The sequence below is a fragment of the Bos mutus genome, chromosome 12, assembly GCF_027580195.1.
Source record: "Bos mutus isolate GX-2022 chromosome 12, NWIPB_WYAK_1.1, whole genome shotgun sequence".
In the NCBI taxonomy this organism is placed as follows: domain Eukaryota; kingdom Metazoa; phylum Chordata; class Mammalia; order Artiodactyla; family Bovidae; genus Bos; species Bos mutus.
The window spans coordinates 45,852,227-45,860,178 of record NC_091628.1 but is presented as its reverse complement, the minus strand read 5'-3'; positions in this window follow the sequence as shown (position 1 = coordinate 45,860,178).

Genomic DNA, 7,952 nt, shown 5'->3' with positions numbered 1-7,952 from the left:
AGAAACTTTTGTTCGTGAGTAATAAATTGTGCTGTCATATGAGAATCATGGCAAAGGTGCCACTTTCTTTGAGTTTATCCTACTTACACTTTATTGAGCTTGTTGGATATGCGTATTACTATTTTTCATGGTATCTCGGAAATTTGGGATCATTATTTCCGCAAATATTCTTTCTGCTCCCTTTTTTCTTTCCTGGGACTACTACTGTGCATACGTTAGTACTCTCATGATATTCCTCAGATTTCTTTTCATTTTTCTTCATGGTTTTCTTTTTTTTCTTTCAGTTTTTCAGTCTAGAAAATTTCATTTGACCCATTTTCAAGGTCAATGGTTCTTTCATCTAGATCACCATGCTGTTTAGCTCCTCTACTAAATTTTTCATTTGGGTTCAGTTCAGTTCAGTCTAGTCACTCAGTCATGTCTGATTCTTTGCTACCCCATGGACCTCAGTGCACCAGGCCTCCCTGTCCATCACAAACTCCCAGAGTTTACCCAAACTCAAGTCCATTGAGTCGGTGATGCCATGCAACCATCTCATCCTCTGTCGTTCCCTATTCCTCCTGCCCTCAATCTTTACCAGCATCAGAGTCTTTTCAAATCAGTCAGTTATTCAAATCAGGTGGCCAAAGTATTGGAGTTTATTTCAACATCAGTCCTTCCAATGAACACTCAGGACTAATCTCCTTTAGGAGGGACTGGGTGGATCTCCTTGCAGTCCAAGGGACTCTTAAGAGTCTTCTCCAACATCACAGTTCAAAAGCATCCATTCTTCAGTGTTCAGCTTTCTTTATAGTCCAACTCTCACATCCATACATGACTACTGGAAAAACCCTAGCCTTGATTAGATGGACCTTTGATGGCAAAGTAATGTCTCTGCTTTTTAATATGCTATCTAGGTTGGTCATAACTTTCCTTCCAAGGAATAAGCATCTTTTAAGTTCATGGTTGTTATCACCATCTATAGTGATTTGGAGCCCCAAAAAATAAAGTCAGCCACTGTTTCCCCATCTATTTGCCATGAAGTGATGGGACCAGATGCCATGATCTTCATTTTCTGAATGTTGAGCTTTAAGCCAGCTTTTTCACTCTCTTCTTTCACTTTCATCAAGAGGCTCTTTAGTTCTTCTTCTCTTTCTGCCATAAGGGTGGTGTCATCTGCATATCTGACGTTATTGATATTCTCCCGGCAATCTTGATTCCAGCTTGTGCTTTGTCCAGCCCATCATTTCTCATGATATACTCAGAATATAAGTTAAATAAGTAGGGTGACAATATACAGCTTTGATGTACACCTTTCCCAATTTGGAACCAGTCTATTGTTCCACGTCCAGTTCTAACTGTTGCTTCCTGACCTGAACACAGATTTCTCAAGAGACAGGTCAGGTGGTCTGGTATTCCCATTTCTTTCAGAGTTTTCCACAGTTTGTTGTGATTCCCACAGTCAAAGGCTTTGGCATAGTCAATAGAGCAGAAGCAGATGTTTTTCTGGAACTCTCTTGCTTTTTTGATGATCCAGTGGATGTTGGCAATTTGATCTCTGGTTTCTCTGCCTTTTTAAAAACCAGCTTGAACATCTGGAACTTCATGGTTCATGTACTGTTGAAGCCTGGCTTGGAGAATTTTGAGCATTATTTTGCTAGTGTGTGAGATGAGTGCAATTGTGTGGTAGTTTGAGCATTCTTTGGCATTGCTTTTCTTTGGGATTGGAATGAAAACTGACCTTTTCCAGTCCTGTGGCCACTGCTGAGTTTTCCAAATTTGCTGGCATATTGAGTGCAGCACTTTCACAGCATCATCTTTTAGGATTTGAAATAGCTCAACTGAAATTCCATCACCTCCACTAGCTTTGTTCGTAGTGATGCTTCCTAAGGCCCACTTGACTTCACATTCCAGGATGTCTGGCTCTAGGTGAGTGATCACACCATCGTGATTGTCTGGGTCATGATCTTTTTTGTACAGTTCTTCTGTGTATTCTTGCCACCTCTTCTTAATATCTTCTGCTTCTGCATTTCTGTTCTTTATTGAGCCCATCTTTACATGAAATGTTCCCTTGGTATCTCTAATATCTCTAGTCTTTCCCATTCTATTGTTATGCTCTATTTCTTTGCACTGATAACTGAGAAAGGCTTTCTTATCTTTATGTGCTATTCTTTGGAACTCTGCATTCAAATGGGTATATCTTTCCTTTTCTCCTTTGCCTTTTACTTCTTTTCTTTTCGGAGCTATATGTAAGGCCTCCTCAGACAGCCATTTTCCTTTTGGTATTTCTTTTTCTTGGGGATAGTCTTGATCCCTGTGTCCTGTACAGTATCACCAACCTCCGTCCATAGTTCATCAGGCACTCTGTCTATCTGATCTAGTCCCTTAAATCTATTTCTCACTTCCACTATATAATCATAAGGGATTTGATTTAGGTCATACCTGAATGGTCTAGTGGTTTCCCCCACTTTCTTCAATTTAAGATGCCTTTTCAATTTCAGAACTTCCATTTTATCCTTTATTATAATTTCTACTTCTTTATTGATACTTTATATTTGGTGAGACATTATTCTCATACTTTAACTCTTTAGATATGGTTTATTTTAGTGTTTGAACATAAAGTCTTTGTCTAGTAATTCCAACCTGAGCTTCCTCAGGGAAAATTTCTATTCTATATTCTCACATATGAGCCATGAATTTTTTTTCTTTTCATGTGTCCTCATTATTTGTTGAGGACTGGGCATTTTTAATAATACAGTTGGGCAAGAGTGGAAGTCAATTCTTCCTGCTCCTGCGATTTGTTTTCAATGCTGTTGCTCTTGTTGATATTTATTTGTCGGATGACATTCTTATAGTAGTTCTTCACAATTTGTATTCTTTGTCATGTGCAGCTGCTGAAGTTTCTGTTTGAAAGCTTAGTGGTCAGGTGATAATTGAACAGACACTTCCTTAAATACCTTGAGCCAATAAATCTCCCACTCTTTGCATGGGGTCTCAGTGTGTATTCAGACATGATTTCCATGCTCTTGCAGTTTATGACTCTGCCTCAGCCTTCCTTCTAGTATGTGTATAGCCTCAGAGTCAGAGAAAAATAAACTTTCCTGGGCATGCACATATCCCTAAACAAGCACATGGCCTTTTAGGCCCTCCCAAAATGTTAGAACTTTTCATAGCTTGCTATGTACATCTTATGCTCCAGATTATTATTTTCGTCTCTTCCTCCATCTCTTTATTTATGCCATGTTTTTATTTCAGCTGCTATCACTTATTCAAGGAGCAGCAATATTACCCAATTGATATTTCTTTTTGTTTATTGGTTTGCTTGCTTTTGACACACATTTGAGATTGGACTTTATTCACTGAGTGACTTAAATCAGGTTAAATGATGACAGGCTCTGTGAATAAGACTTTTAGAGGCTGCAAAGTCAAATAGTGATAATCCGCTGGAGATTTTTTTTCTTTTTTAACAGCAAAAGAGTCAATTTATTCAGTTCTTAGTATGTTGTAGCCTTGGATTAATCATCTCAAGTTATTTCCTTTATACATTTTTAAAATTAATTTTATTGAAAGATAATTCCTTTACAAAATTTTGCTGTTTTCTGCCAAACCTCAACATGAATGGGAGGGGATATATGTATATGTATACCTGTAGGGTCTTTTTCTGTGTGTGGGGGGAGGTTTGGGGTAGGGGGAGCTCCAGTCTATTCTATCTCCAATGGCTACAAGACTCCTGTTTTTCATAGCTACTGTTTTTCTAAGACTGTTGGTTTTCAAGGCTACCACAGAGCTGGGGAGAGGAAAAGGTGAATGGGAAGTTTGAAAATGTGGCAACTCCAGCTGTTCTTACTGACAGGCAACTGTTTTTCTTGAATAAACACTTAGCAATTTGTTTCAAGCCTTAGGTTAATTCCCAGAGTTTTGAAGAAGCTGATTTTGACAGTTTTTTTTCCCATAATATTATGGAGGAGTGGATATTTGAAGGTCCTTACTCTGCCATTTAGAAATGCTTCTTTCTTGCTGGTAGCAATCTTTATAAACTCTGGATAAAATTTTTTTTTTAATTAGATATATGATTTGCAAATGTTGTTTCCTTGTCTGCGGTTTGATTTGATTATGATTTCTTTTAAATTGATTTCTTAATAGAACAGTGTATTTCAAAAATAGAGACTATTAAATTTGATGAATTTCAGTAAATCAATTAATTTATTTATTACATTGTGCTTTTGTTTTCCTATATAAGAATGATATGCTTAATCAAGGTGACCAAATTTTCTTCTATTTACTTTAGGATATTTATAGTTTCAACTTTTATATTTGGAACTATATTTCATTTTGGATTAATATTTGCATAGATGTAATGCACAGTTGCACTCATCTCACATGCTAGTAAAATAATGCTCAAAATTCTCCAAGCCAGGCTTCAGCAATACGTGAACCGTGAACTTCCAGATGTTCAATCTGGTTTCAGAAAAGGCAGAGAAACCAGAGATCAAATTGCCAACATTCTCTGGATCATCGAAAAAGCAAGAGAGTTCCAGAAAAATATCTACTTCTGCTTTATTGACTATGCCAAAGCCTTTGACTGTGTGGATCACAATAAACTGGAAAATGCTGAAAGAGGTGGGAATACCAGACCACCTGACCTGCCTCTTGAGAAGCCTGTATGCAGGTCAGGAAGCAATAGTTAGAACTGGACATGGAACAACAGACTGGTTGCAAATAGGAAAAAGAGTACATCAAGGCTGTATATTGTCACCCTGTTTATTTAACTTACATGCAGAGTACATCATGAGAAACGCTGGGCTGGATGAAGTACAAGCTGGAATCAAGATTGCCAGGAGAAATACCAATAACCTCAGATATGCAGATGACACCACCCTTATGGCAGAAAGTGAAGAACTAAAGAGACTCTTGATGAAAGTGAAAGAGTGAAAAAGTTAGCTTAAAGCTCAACATTCAAAAAACTAAGATCATGGCATCTGGTCCCATAACTTCATGACAAATAGATGGAGAAACAGAGGAAACAGTGGCTGACTTTATTTTTGGGGGCTCCAAAATCACTGCAGATAGTGATTGCAGCCCATGAAATTAAAAGACACTTACTCCTTGGAAGGAAAGTTATGACCAACCTAGACAGCATACTAAAGAGCAGAGACGTTACTTTGTCAACAAAGGTCCATCTAGTAAAGGCTATGGTTTTCCAGTAGTCATGTATGCATGTGAGAGTTGGACTGTGAAGAAAGCTGAGCACTGAAGAATGGATGCTTTTGAACTGTGATGTTGCGGAAGACTCAAGAATCCCTTGGACTGCAAGGAGATCCAACCAGTACATCCTAAAGGAGATCAGTCATGGGTGTTCATTGGAAGGACTGATGTTGAAGCTGTAATTCCAATACTTTGGCTACCTGATGCGAAGAGCTGACTCATTTGAAAAACCCTGATGCTGGGCAAGATTGAAGGCAGGAGGAGAAGGGGACGCAGAGAATGAGGTGGTTATATGGCATCACAGACTCAATGGACATGAGTTTGGGTAAACTCCAGGTATTGGTGATGGACAAGGAGTCCTGGCTTGCTGCTCTTCATGGGGTTGCAGAGTCAGATACAACTGAGCGACTGAACTGAACTGAATGTATGAATCAAATTTTTCTAGCATCAGTTTTTATAAGGCTAAATATGTAATATTGTTACATATTTGTATATTGATCAGAAATCAGTTGTTCATACGTATGTGTGCTGATTTCTAACATCTTAATCATATGAAATCTTTGGTTCATGATTATAGTATATTTCTTTTCTATATTATTTATTTATTTATTTCCCCTTTATGGATCACAGCCTTGTCATGGCTTGTGTAACTCAAAGAAGCTATGAGCCAAACCATGCAGGGCCACTCATGATGTATAAGTCATAGTGGAGAGTTTTGACAAAACATGGCCACTGGAGGAAAGAATGGCAAACCACTCTAGTATTCTTGCCTCAAGAACCCCATGAACAGTATGCTGCTAAGTCACTTCAGTCGTGTTTGACTCTGTGCGACCCCATGGAGGGCAGCCCACTAGGCTCTTCCATCCCTGGGATTCCCCAGGCAAGAATACTGGAGTGGGGTTGCCAATTCCTTCTCCAATGCATGAAAGTGAAAAGTGAAAGTGAAGTCACTCAGTCGTGTCCGACCCTCAGCGACCCCATAGACTGCAGCCTTCTAGGCTCCTCTATCCATGGGATTTTCCAGGCAAGAGTACTGGAGTGGGGTGCCATTGCCTTCTCCGATGAACAGTATGGAAAGGTAAAAAAGATACGGCACCAGAAGATGAGACCCCAGGGTCAGAAAATATCCAATATGTTACTGGGGAAGAATGGGGAAATAGCTCCAAAGAGAATGAAGAGTTAGGGCCATAGGACTAGAAAAGGTCACTTTTTATTCCAGTCCCAAAGAAGGACAATACCAAAGAATGTTCAAACTACCATACAATTGTGCTCATATCACATCTTAGCAAGGTAATGTCAGTCTTTCAAGCTAGGCTTCAACATTACTTGAACCGAGAACTTTCAGACGTACAAGCTAGGTTTAGAAAAGACTGTGCTTTGCTTAGTCACTCAGTCATGTCTGACTCTTTGCAACCCCATGGTCTGTAGCCCACCAGGCTATTCTGTCCATGGGGATTCTCCAGGCAAGAATACTGGACTGGGTTGCTATGCCCTTCTTTAGGGGATCTTCCCAACCCAGGGATCCCATCCAGGTCTCCCTCATTGCAGGCATTGTCTTTACTGTCTGAGCCACCAGGGAAGCCCAAGAATACTGGAGTGGGCAGCCTATCCCTTCCTTCTCTAGGGGATTTCTGAACCAAGAGTCAAACTTGGGTCTCCTGCATTGCAGGCTGATTCTTACCAGCTGAGCTACCAGGGAAGCCCAGAAAACAGATATTAAATTACCAACATTCCTTGGATGTAGAGAAAGGAAAGCAAGCCCAGAGAAAAACACCTTAATAGATTATGCTAAAGCTTTTGACTGTGTGGATCACAACAAACTGTGGAACGTCCTTAAAGAGATAAAAATACCAGACCACCTTACCTGTATGCAGGTCAAGAAGCAACAATTAGAACAGGACATGGAACAATGGGCTGGTTCAAAACTGGGAAAGGAATATTTCAAGGCTGTATATTGTCACCCTACTCATTTAACTTATATGCAGTGTATATCACGTGAAATGCCGAGCTGCTTGTATTACAAGCTTTAATCAAGATTGTCAAGAGAAATGTCAACAACTTCAGATATGAACATGATACCACTCTAATGGCAGAAAGCAAAGAGGAACTAAAGAACCTCTTGATGATGGTGAAAGAGGAGAGTGAAAAGTCTGGCTTAAAACTCAGCATTCAAAAAACTAAGATCATGATATCTGATCCCATCACTTCATGGCAAATAGAAGGGGAAAAAGCAGAAGAAGTGACAGATTTTATTTTCTTGGGCTTCAAAATCACTGTAGATGGTGACTGTAGCCATGAAAAGTCATTTGCTTCTTAGAAGGAAAGCTGTGACAAACCTAGACAGCATATTCAAAAGCAGAGACATCACTTAGGCAACAAAGATTTGTATATTCAAAGCTATGGTTTTTCCAGTAGTCATGTATGGATATGAAAGTTGGACCAGAAAGAAGGGGATCACTGAAGAATTGATGCTTTCAAATTATAGTGCTGGAGAAGATTCTTGAGAGTACCTTGGACAGCAAGAAGATCAAATCAGTCAATCCTTAAGAGATCAACCCTGAATATTCACTGGAAGGACTGATGCTGAAGCTGAAGCTCCAATACTTTGACCACTTGATGTGAAGACCTGACCCATTGGAAAAATCCGTGATCCTGGGAAAGGTTGAGAGTAGGAGGAGAAGGAGCAACAGAAGATGAAATGGTTGGATAGCATCACTGACACATTAAACATGAATGTGTGAAAACTCCAGCAGATAGTGAAGGACAGA